Below are 13,175 nucleotides of genomic sequence, written 5' to 3' on the forward strand. Positions count from 1 at the left end.
TATATTATGAAATCAGACACATGCATACAGAGTCAAGTTGTAGAAATCGTCTCCTGATCACACTCTTGTGATGTACATAGTTGTGGCTACCGGAGAAGGGTTAAAAATAAGTTAGAGGTTCACCTAAAAATTCTAATTAGTGAGCAAAATGACCACCTCCTCAACCTCATGCTGTTTCCAATCACCTCCATAGAGCTTTTTTGCCCACATCCTTCTTTTCAAACTACAGGTCTGTCCACCCATGGTATAGAAGTCCACGTGTAGAGTGTAGTGAGGTGAAGCACCTCATCAGAATGCCCTTCCTCCCTGGATGTTGTGAGTCTCTTATGCCTCTACTCTCACAGTGTAAAACCAGGAAAAAGACTGGGGGATGCAGAGTCAGCCTAGGGTCTGAGCCCTCTTTTCTCTCTCAGCAATTGTATTGCTGTTGGTGGTGGTATGTGCCTTCAAGTCCAAACTGACTCATAGCTGACCTTCCAGTGGGTTTTCAGAGGCAGTAGATCACACAGGAGGAGACTGTTCACATTTTCCCCTCAGAGCAGCTGGATAGTTCTTTACAACTCGCCCACAAGAGATGTTTCTGGTAATTGTAAAAATCATGAATAATAAGGGAGAGGGGGAAGGAATCCTTTACACTCTCTATGCTTCTGTTTCCCCATCTGCTAAGTCAGATAACAACAATCACTACCTCAGACTTGGGTCAAACATTAACTCTGGAAATCCAGGGTCTAGGGTTTGACTTTTCTTCCAATGATTACTAGTTCCCATGGAGTCCATTCTGACTAAGGACAATCTCCTGTATGTGGAGGTAGAATTGCGTGTGGTATGCTTTTAAATGGAAGTTTTTACAGAACTAGATCCCCAGACCCCTTCCAAAGTCCATCTGCGTGAATTCCAACCACTAGCTTGTTGGTTAATACATGAGTGTGTGAACCATGAAAACGCTGTTGAGTACTGGTCTACTGGGACACACATGGGGTCCCCAGGAGTCATAACCATGCAGACGGTAACAGATTTAACTGCTCTTTCTTCCTAACTAGTCTCTGAACCCTCATTCACAGTACAGTATAAAAGGTAAAGAATGCTGATGGTAAATCATTCCTTCTGTTGGACAACAAACTGAGATAAATTGTGTTCAAGTGGATCATACAGAAAAACTAAAACAATAACAACAAACATTAGGACATGTGATATAAAGAGAAAAGGAAAACAGAGGTTAAGAGCCACTTTTTGTAGTTGCAAAAAACATAACATTGGTTAAAAGCAACCAGATTGGCACACAGCTAATTCACCCTCTGCATATGAAAATGTTTAAACAGAGGGGCAATTTATTCTTTCAACACAGGCAGGGTGAATATTTCTAAATAGGAATCTTTGCTAAATGTTTACTCCTGTATGTGGTAATTGACTGCTTGACCTGAGAGGCTGTGTGGTGATACTCTGAAAGGCACAGCCTTTGTCAAGTCTCTTCGTTGTGACGTTGTACTGTCCAAAGGGCATCCTGTTATTACTGTGGTTCATTAAACTGCCATTATTTACAGACCAACAGGTCCTGGAGATGCAACAGTCAAGCACAAACACAGCAGCTAACCACAAGGTTGGTGGTTCAAACATATCCAGCAAACTCTAGGGATAAAGGCCTGACAATGATTATGTAAAGATAGCATTCAAGAAAGGTCTACAAAGCACTCCTACTGTCTGTCACATGGGTCATCATGCATTGGAATCACCTCAATGGCACCCAACGACAATGACATACAGAAGCCTGCTTGTCTTCAGTGGGGAAATAGGTTGATACATGAGCCTCATTTCCATCAAATCCCCATAAACAATTAGCCTTCTAATTCCTATGCATCAGAATCTTGAGTGGTTGATCCAATACTGGAAATCAGTGTGCAAATATTTATGCTTTCCCTCTTTCCTTCCATTTGATAAGACAATATGAAATATTTTTAAAATCAAATGTAAAAGTCAAATTCTTAAAAAATGCATCCCATGAATCCCCATTCACATAGAAAAAAGAAAAAGAAAAAAACAAAAGACAAGAGGAGGTTGTGAAAAGCCCCTTTAACAAACAGAAGATGGCTTTCTTATGTCTTTTATTAGAATATTGTGGACAATTAATGAATCATGCTCTATATGAAGAAAGCAGATGTGATTTGACCTGTAAATGTTTGAAAGACACCTGATTCATTTATGATCCACTAATAACAAACATATATTCAAATAACAAACACATTATTGTTCACGAAAGAACCCTGGATTAAAAGGTGATTCTCAGTCCATGTAAACACAGCCAAGCTGCCAGAACTATCTAACTCTCAATGATCTCATTTGTTTTCATCAAACAATATTGATTTTTTTTCAAATTAGATTAATCTTTTACCCAGTCACTGGGATATTTGAAGAAAAATTCATAACGACTATTAGCATAAAAATAATCTCCAAACAATAATGAAACTTACTTGAAAAATGACTTAATTTATTTACTTTATTGTTTTAAAGACTATTCTGGCTTAAGAAAAGTTAAGGACTATTTAGTAAGCTGAGTTGTCCATAAATGTCTGGATGTAGTTCAATAAATACTTGCTGAATTAATAAATAAATGGAAAATATGAGCAATCTGCTTTAAAAAAAAAAAAGAAACACAGATTCACTCACACACACGCACACACTCTCCATTTGATTCGAAGAATCATTTTGGAAATGTGAGTTATTATGTTTCTATCCTCAAGCACATCTACTCAACCACTTCTTTCTCAGTATCAACTTTAAGTTTATAGGAAAACAACTAGACAGCATGGTAGGATTCCATTACTCTTTTTTGTTTGTTTGTTTCTACTAGTTTATTTATCCATTACTCTTTTATCTGTCTTTCTGTCCTTCCCCAACAGATAAGGTCATTCCAGACTCTGATTCAATAGGTAGTGGATCACAGGAATGCATATTTTGACAAGCTCTCTTAGTGATTATGAGCAGCAGGCAACATCTTAACAATTAGTTCCTGGTCGTGTCTCCATGAGGTCCATCTGAGAATTGTTCTTCTTAATATTGTGTACTGTCAAATCAGAACCAACACATACATAGCTGACCCTCCAGTAGGTTTCAGAAGCAGTAAATCACACAGGAGAATGTCCACTATTCTCCTGTGGGGCAGATGCTGGATTCAAATCACGTACCCTTTCCCTGGCAGTGCAATTCCTTACTGGGACCTATTCAACTTCCCCTTGTTCATAAAAACTAGTTTCCTCCACTGAAAAGGTACCCCACCTGTCCGCAGCACCTGGCCCACTAGCTGCCCTGTCTCCCTTTCCCTCTGAATTCTGGTATACCTTCCTCAGAGAACTTCTCCAGCAAATGGTGTTTCTCAGTGTCCCGATTAGAACAAGTGATGTGAGGATAAAAATGTCCCTTTGGTTGGGTAGGAGCAAAACCACAGCGTCGCACAGTTTGGTGGGTTGAGGGAAGGGGGCAAGGATCCAGGCAAAATGGCAGGGTAATGATGTGTAAGGTCCAATGGCAATTAATTTTATAAAACAATGCATGAAAATGATTGTATGAAACACAGTGTGAATAAAGAATATTGTTAGACACAATGTAGATGAACTTTGTAAACAAACCAGTAAAAAAAAAAATAACGTCCCTCTGGATCATTATCACCTTGACAAATGAATCATCTAACTCCTTAGGCCTCAGTTTCCTCATATATAAAATGGGGGGAGGATAGAAATTACCTTGTTATTACTGTGAAGGCGAGTTAATAAGCATAAGACAACTAACCTAGTGTCCAGCACTGGGATACTCCTCTGAAGAAAACAGTGTAAGTAAGAATCTTAAAGTCAACTAGATTATTCACTTCTCATAACTCAAGGTGGTTCAGCAAAACTCAACAGAATAGATATACACAACTTTCACAGCCTCAGGGACACTGTTCTTCACAGATACAGATTGCACTTTTCATCACACTGGGGGCAAAATATGGAAGATCCTATTTTCCTATGGAAAAAATATTGTCACTGGTGAACTGTGTTCTTGATCAAGCACCTGGGCTCAAAATACCAAATGAAAAAGCCATGAAGAATGGGCATAAAAGTCATGAAAAATGGATATAAAGATCCATGAAGATTTGGCATGAAAATCCATGAAGAGTGGGCATGTTCACAAAGATGAAAATAATATAAACTTCAGTAACTATTAAAAGGAGGAAAATAAAGTTCACATTAATTACAGAAAGGGTCCAAAGATATGACCATACACATGGAATAAAGTGTAATATAAGCATCCACATAGCACCAGCTAGCAACATAGCACACGGTGAAGTTTGGCCTCTCACAAGGGCTAAGAAGCCCACCATCAGCAACAATAATGTAAAGCCAATCCCTGTGAGATCAGATATATCCTCTCTTCACTCTCCACATCTTAAAATTCTAGCACCTATCATCCCCCTCACGGGCCGCAGTACTCAACCCCTGGATTCAATAATTTATTGCAATAGTCACACAGATCTTACAGACAATACAATTATTGAGTTTAACTAGCAAAGGAATAGGCTATAATCTGAGTTGGAAACACAAGTATACAGTGTATCAGTCAGGAAAACATCTCTTCAGATGTGCTCAAATGAAGGCCTCTCTCCTTGACCCCTGACCTCTTGATCTTGGTCTCTGCCTGGCTTGGTCAAGTGTTGCAAAATTCTTTTCTCTCTTCCAGTTATGCCCCATTCTGAAAGTAAGCCTAGCCCGAGGGTGGTGCTCAGAGCTAGCACCATAGGTTGGTAGACCAAGCTCGGCTGTCTCACACTATGCTAGTTCTCTGCCATACCCACTGTCTCCTCCATCATTACTGCCACTGCCACCACTGCAGCACCATCTGCACTGTCGTCTGGTCTCTCCATCTCCAGTTCACACAGGAAACTCAGGCTCAAAGGATGTGTTGCGCTCTCTGATTGTCTCTGGATGATGCTGAGATTCCACCCGAGTCTGCTCGACTCAGGATGACAAGATTGGCTATTCTCCACATTAGTGTTGCACACACCTTATACATAATCCTACTCAGGCATGAGGGAAGAGTAACAAAGCCAAAGCCTAGAGAGGGAAGCTGTACCAAACAATTCACTATAGCACAGCATCATATGGAGAACTTTAAATGGCCCAAATACTGTAAGAAATTACCCAAGGAAGAACGAACTTTTCTCATAGCCCTTTGATTTCTAGGGTTTTGTCCTTAAGAAATGCACCCATGTGGCCATCCAACAAGACAAGTTGGTTCCTTGAAGCGTAACAAAAAAACTTGAAAAATCTAACCATTTATGAATAAGGAGCTATTAGATAAAAGACTGAACATTTATAATACAGAAGCTACCAGTAAAAAAGAGTGGTCTCAGGGGCAAATGTGACTTGGGGGGCCTATGTAGATTTACGTTCCACAGCAGTTTTCAATAGCAGAGTTTTCATATGTAGACCACCGAATCTTTCTTCAAAGGCACCCTGAGTTAACTCAAACCTCCAAATGCTTGGTGAGCAGCAGAGTACGCTATTTGCGCCATCCAGAGTCTCATATTCTACAATTGGTTTTCTTTCTTTTAAAAATAAAAATGCATAAATTGGCATAGAAAACTGCTTAAATCACATTAATACTGCACCTTTTGGTTTTGTGTTGGTTTGTTTTTGTTGGGTTTTTTTTTTTTTCCAAAAAATGAAATTGCAAGGGAATATGTACTGTGGGATTCCACTTATGCAAAAATAAAGCCACAAACACTAATTACATATACATATATAGGAGCCCTAGTGGCACAATGGCTAAATATTTGGTGGTTAACCAAAAGGTAAACAGTTCAAGGCTACCAGCTGCTCAGCAGAAGAAATATATGTGTTGTTGTTGTTAAGTACCAGCAAGTCAAGCATGACTCATTAACAACCCTATGAACAAAAGATATGAACCCTGTTCTATCCTGTGTCATCCTCATACTTCCTGACACACAAGAAAGCCCACTGCAGCAATCACTGTATCAATCTACCTGGTTGAGGGTCTTCCTCTCCTTCACTGACTCTTCACCCTTCCCAGCATCATGTTTTTCTCCAACGAATAGCACCTCCCAGTAACATATCCAAAGTATGTGAGGTAAAACTTCATCATTCTTACCTCCAAAGAGCACTCTGGCTGCACCCTCTTCAAGCCATATTTGTTCATTCTCTTGGCCATTCATGGGATGTACAATGCTCTTCTCCAACACCACAGCTCAAAGTTGTCAGTTTTTTTCTGTCATCCTTACTGTCCAGTTCTCAGATACATAGCTAGTAATCAGAACGACTATGGCCTGAATCAGATACAACTTAGTCTTTAATCTGACATCACTACTCTTCAATAATTTAGAAAGGTCCCTACTGTAAATTTTACCAGTGCAATGTGTCTCCTTATTTCCTGACTGCTCGCACCAAGGGTGTTAATTGTGTATCCAAGTCAGATGAAGCTAATGACAGTGTCAATCTCCATCATGACTCTGCTGACTCTGCTTATAAGTCCAGTGGTAAGAATGTTTGTTTTCCTGACATTAAGATGTAATCCATATGAAAGCTGCATTCCCTGATTTTCTGCAACAAGTGTTTCAAGTCCTCCTTATTTTCAGCAAGCAAGGTTATGCCATCTGCATAACACAGGTTATTAATGAGCCTCCAATCTTGATGCTACACTCTTCTTCATAGAGTCCAGCTTCTTGGATAATTTGCTTGATACAGAGATAGAGATATATAGGTGATAGAGAGAGAGAGATAGATGACTGTCTGCTTCCACAAAGATTACAGCCTTAGAAAGCCTATTGTGTAGGAGCTCTGGTGGCCTTGTGGTAAGAAGATGTGCTGCAATCCCAAAGGTATGTGGTTCTAATCCACTAGCTGTTCCATGGGAAAAGGATGGGCAATCTCCTCCCATATGATTTACTGCCTCTGAAAACTCACTAGAGGGCCAGTTGTGGGCCAGTTCCAACTCAACAGTATAAAACAACAACTCTTCTCTGTTGTTGTTGTTGCTGTTAGGGGTCATCAAGATGAGTACAACTCCTAGAAACCCTAGAAACAGCCAACCTGAACTCTGCCCTATCCTGTACCATCCCATCATCTCTGATGCACCACAACCCACTGCTGAAGTCACTGTGTCAATCTGCTACAATGGGGGTCTTTGTGCTGACCTTCCATCTCCCCAAGCATGATGTTCCTTTCCAAGGAAGAGCTTTGCCAACTACATGTCCAAAGTACAAAAGGTAAAGCTTCTTCATCTTTACCTCGCCTCCAAGAAGCACTGTGGTTGCACTTTTTCCAAGACATATCTGTTTGTTCTTTTAGCAGTTCATGGGATATTCGGTACTCTTCTCCATCACCACAACTTAAAGGCATCAATTCGTCTTCAGTCATCCTTATTCATTGTCCAGCTCTCTGGTGCATAGCAGGTGACTGAAAAGACCACATCCTGAACCAAGCACACCTTAATTTTCAAACTGCCATCATTGTTCTTCAGCATTTTGGACAAGTCCCTGATAGTGGAATCACCCAGTGCAATCTCCTGTTTTCCTGACTGCTGGTACCAAGGGTATTGATTGTTGAAAAGATAAACTCTGTCTTACAGAATTATTTTAAGTCATAATCAACTCAACAGCAACAGATTTGCAATTAACTGACAAATGTTCAGGAAAGACATAAACTGATGTCTGAGAAAATGGGATACCATGGGTTGGAAAAAGAATTCTGTTCTTTACTATTTGAATTTTCAACATAATAATACATATGCTCAGGTTCAAATGCTCATCCCATTCACAAATCTGGATACTGCAGAAAACTTTTGCTATGACTGCACCATCATTTCAATGCTTGAGTCATAATCTTTTTCTTGGTCATAAGTGTTGTTTCTTTCTTATCAGTGGAATGATAAAAAAATTTTCAAAAGAGCAAAAGGTCAGAGAGAAGCCATGGCCTCCCAGTGACAAATGGCAGAGATTTCTCAGTCCTAAAATTACCGAGTAGAGTAGACCCTGAACAAGGGTCTCTGGAAGATATGGCTCTCATTTCTTCACTGGGAAGGCTCTGTTCAACATCACTCTGCTTAAGAAGCAAGTGGATCCTTTTAAATGCAGAGTCAGGGACTCAGCCCCATTTACCTTGGACAAAGTATTTAACCTCTCAGTTCACCATTTCTTCATCTGTGAAATGGGGATATGACCTCTCTCGTTAAACTGTTGTGAGGATTCCATGTCTTGTTCAAAGTGAGCCCCTCATGGATTAACTTTTGCCAGTTTTATGAAGTAGATTATGATGATCTTGTCACTATTATCACCTACTGGACAAGGCCTAGGTATCTGTTTTCTAACATGTGATTCTATGGTTGATGAGAGTTAGGAACTGCTCAGGATTCCCCGCTGGTGAAGGAAAGGACACACCAGTAGAAAGCAACACTCAGGAATCATTACTGCTTCCTCCAGGGAGTCATGCTGGCTTTCATCTTCCCACATGCTTAGATGTTGGACAGGAAGTAGGTCTTCCAATGGGGTTGTCGCCTCGGGAAAACTTCATAGGTCCATGCCCTCCACCCATTCCACCAGTGACATGCATGCTGTATACAACTACAGGAGTGGCCTGACCACAGTGTTGCCTGACTTGTCAGGTGAGAGACTGGAAAACAATATAAGGCTCCTCATCAGTATTTACGTACAAATCAGTGGAATCCCCATGAGGTCCTGTGTGGTCCCAGACCACCAGAGAGCACAGTGTTTGGATGAAACCCATTGCAGTAAAAAGTGAGGCTGAAAGTAAGTGATTCCAAGTGGCTCATTTAAGGCCCCTCTGCTCCCATATCACCAGTGCCTCTGACAGCAGATGCCTTTCAAAATACGGTATTTCATAATATTCTATTTTAACAACTGATCCAAAATATAAAAGGTGCCATTTTTTTGGCTAAAGAAAAATCCTTGCATAATATTTCCTAGTTTCTTCAAATTATTTAATACTAGACAGTATTGCACAGACATGATTCTGTTCTATGTATTACCAGCAAACATCTGTGATAATGAGGTTCCTCACTGATTTCCTATAACAGATAAAGCAAGGTGAAACTCCCACCATTCTTCATGATGAGGACTGAACAGAACTGCAGCTATTTCTGAGTTCTCAGAACATCTACTACAAACCAATTATTTGCCTGGTTTTTGTTGTTGTTTTGCATGTGATCAAAGGACATAAAATGGTTAAGGAGAGATCTACCCAGCACCTTTGGGAAGCCAAGGCCAGAGTGCTCTCATGATTTATAATGCCATCTATTCAAACCAAATCAATGCTCTTGAAACTAGTTCTCAGTCCTTGTTCCTTTATTGCACAATACTTTCTGGCTTCAGCTTCTTGTCTTTATCCTTGTCTAAATGCCAAAATCTAGGGTTCACACTAAATGCCCTGAAATGAAAGAACACCAAATGAATATTGGTATATCCCCACAACAAAATCTTGTGGCCATTAGAAGACTATTTCAATGCAATATACAATATACATCTTTCTCAGTCTTGCCACAACCCTGATGTAAATCCTGTATTACAACAGTGGCACTATGCAGTATTTGTCCTTTTTGACTGAGATATTTCACTCAACATAATTATGTATACTGCATTGAAACAGATGAGGGAGAGAACTGTTTAAAATGCATATATGATTAGGTATTATTGTCGGAACAGTAGTCCAGAATGAAGGCTGCATAGTGAAGTGGACTTGGGGGGAGGGATTGTATAACAATGAAATAATTTTTCTTTTACTTTTCAAAGAGAAGAGCAAACTGGAGGGGAGGGAAGTTAGGCAGGGAGAAAAGTGCAACAACAAATGAATGGAAATCCAAAGTCTCTGTAAACTTTCATTAAAATGAAAAGAAAAAAAAAAAGAAGAAGAAGAAGAAGAAGACTATTCCCAGGTAAGCTCTGGTGAGATCCTTGCCTAATGGTAAGAATTTGTGCTGTCAACCCTAAGGCATTGTGGTTCAAATCCACTCACTGCTCTGTAGGACAAGTATGGGCAATCTCCTTCCTTGAGCTTTACTGCTTCTGGCAACCCAGTGTAGGGCCAGCTGTGAGTCAGGTCCAACTCCACAGCACAAAACAGCAATGATGTTAACTAACAAGGAAAAAAGAAGTAAGGGAAAAGGGAAAAATTTAAGTAGCAAAATATCAATTAGATAAATACATTCACCTGGGATGGGTGGGCAAGTTAGAAATATACCAAATATTCAACAATTTTTTTATTTATTTTTTTGGTGGTGGGACTATGACTAATTTATTTTCTGCGTAAGTAAGTTTTCCAAAGCTTGTATTGTAAGTATATATTGCCATTCTAATTGGAGAAACAGAAATAAACCAAAATATTGGCAGTCACCAGTACCTGAGATTAAATGTATGTGAAAAGATTAAACTGAAAAAGTGCATGTGGGGGGGTGTAAACAACAAGAAATAACAAATAGAATTACAGCCCTGAGAACTTACTGAGATAAGCACTTAGCTACAGGGTAGAAAGAGAGAAAATGAAGGGAATCTTCAACATTCACCACCAGAGAACCTGAGAACTTGGATCTATTCAGAAATCCCCCTCCTCCACATCCCCCTCAGTACAGGTCATGGGGTTGCTGATCCCGTCCAAGTACTTTGTCAGTACTATCAGAAACTGAACACAAAACACTGACCCCACTGGTCTATTCTTGTTTTCAGGTCAATTTAGAGTTTTATCTTCTTTCACTCAAATGGCATGCATAGGGTAACATATCTGTCTTGCTATCTCTTTTCTTTGGGGCACAAGGATAACTGGAAGAAAGAGTGTTGATTACAGAAACAGGACAACAAATGTTTTCAGGGTAAAGGGTCCTCAGAGGAGGAAAATAATGCACCTGAGAAGGAAGATTAACACTACAGCAGCAGAGCCCTAGCTCTATGGATAATAGGGAAGCAAGTCAAACAACTAGTACTCATCCTTAATACATTCTTGTTTTCATCTGCACGGACCAACTGAGTCCTCACCATCAGAGCAATATTGCCACACACAGAAAGATGAAGATGACAGAGGATTGCCTTAATAATAAAGAATAGGCTAAAGTAAATAAGTCAGATGCCAAACAACAAACACTGCATGATCCATTTGTGTGAAATATTGAGAAGAGGCAAATATGCAGATACACAAAGACAGATACTTATTAGTGGTCACAAGGCGCTCATGGGAGGGGAAGATGGGAGGTTATTATTTAAAAGGCTCTGAGCATCTATCTTGCAGGACAAACAGTTGGGACTGAACAGTGGTGTCCAGCAACATGGGAAAGGAAATGGATGTCACTGAACTTGACACTTAAGAACAGTTAAATCAGCTCAGGGCTTGTAAGGAAAGTTTTACCACGATGAAATGTTTTTCAGACAATGGAATGGAGAACTCATGCTAAGGTAATCAACAATGACTTAGACGTACATGAGCTGATGACGATAAGGCTTTTTGACTGAATTTCTTTCTCTCAGAAGGCTCTGGGAAAGCAGAGCGCTAAATCAGCTGACTCCCGGCTCAGCAGGAAAAAGAGTGGATTCGGGTGATTCTGAAAAATACTGTTCCAGCCTATTCATGGCTACACTGAGAGGTTTCAGAGCTTGTGTTTTTATAATAACTTTTAGCAAGTACTTAGAGAGCCCCTCTTACACATCTGTATCTGGAAAATGTGTGCATGTCTTGCATTTTGCATGCTAAGTGTTCTCAAAGTTTCCTTCCCATCTATGTCCCTACCTGAGATTATTAGTCTTATTTTACTTTGCAAGTGAAGGCAATGAGACAGGGAGAGGACACCAGCTTGCTCACACACACACACTAGTGGTCATACTGGACTCTGGCAAAGCAGCAAGCCTTCAGAAGCCACACTCAAACTACCTAGTAGCTAGCCACTTGCAGTAATTACCCCAAGGTGCCATGGACCCCAAGTGTGTCAGAGGAAAACTGTGCTCTGTAGGGTTTTTTCATGGCTGAGTTTACAGAAAAAGATCACAGGACTTTCTTCGGAGGAACCTGTTGATGACTCAAACCACCAACTTCTTTGTTAGCAGTTAAACGCTTAAGCATTAGTATGTACCCTGGTATATACTAAGCCATGCTACAGTGCAAACTGGCTCCCGCCCTCACACAGTCAATAACTTACTTAACCCATGAGCAAGAAAGGGGGGAAATCAGAACTTGCAGGGGATGCTGAGCACAGGAAGCTTCTGGAGATTTTGGGGGAAAGACTAATTTGGGGCTAAGGCAGAGAAGCAATACCAAGGTGTTCTTGAGAAATCATGTATGTTAGAGGCCAATGGGGACGCGAGGCTGGAATTAGGACCCTTGAGATGCTTCAGAGACAAGAGAAACACAGATTTAATAAGAAAGAAATAAAACACTTAATAGCCACCAAGAGGACAAAACTTAGGCGTAAAAAACTCCACTGGTAGAGAGGGCCAAGACCAGAAAAACTCAATGTTGAAACTTCTTGACAGAATATGCTTACGTGTGTGTATACACATGGCCATAGGCATCCTGTTTACATCTTCTTTATGCTATTTTAATAATTTGCCTTAGAAAAAGAATACAAATAGTAGATTCTTTCCATATTTCATCCTTCCTCTCAAAACTCAAATATCACTGCCTTTGAGTAAGAGCCAAAGCTATAAATTTTAAGAGACTCCCCATTTTTATCCAAGGGGTCCCTGTTGGATTCCAGCCACCACAGAGGTACCACCTCTGAGCTGGCAGCACATCTCTGTGTGGACTATGCCATCAGCGCTCCATTTATCTCACCAGTCAGTACAGCTCAACTTAGGTCAACTTAATACCATCGAGTCAGAGCCTACTCAGATCTGATCCAGCAGGTTTTTGAGAGCTGTACATCGGACAGGAGGTCACTGTCCATCACCACCAGAGAAGCGTAGTCCTGGGCTTAGCAGTGCAATTCTCTGTGCAGTATGCCACCAGAGTGCCCCATGCCAACACTTCTTGCTGTTCAGTGCCATCCAATCAATAGCTATGCTGTTCATAGCAACCCTATGAACAACAGATCTGAACCCTGTCCTATCCTGTGCCATCATCATTTCTGACATACATGAGCTTATTGCTATTGTCATTACATCAGTCCATCTCACTGAAGGTCTTGCTCTCTTT

The 13,175-nt window shown here is 40.4% G+C and overlaps 1 protein-coding gene across 2 annotated transcripts in view; it reads right to left on the reverse strand.

Annotated features, from left to right (window-relative positions):
* BMPER (BMP binding endothelial regulator) overlaps positions 1 to 13,175 on the reverse strand; it is a 372,831-nt gene that overhangs the window by 317,902 nt on the left and 41,754 nt on the right. The window lies entirely within an intron of this gene.

Source organism: Elephantulus edwardii, unplaced genomic scaffold, assembly GCF_000299155.1.
Source record: "Elephantulus edwardii isolate Elephantulus edwardi_28Jun2011 unplaced genomic scaffold, EleEdw1.0 scaffold00059, whole genome shotgun sequence".
Classification (NCBI taxonomy): domain Eukaryota; kingdom Metazoa; phylum Chordata; class Mammalia; order Macroscelidea; family Macroscelididae; genus Elephantulus; species Elephantulus edwardii.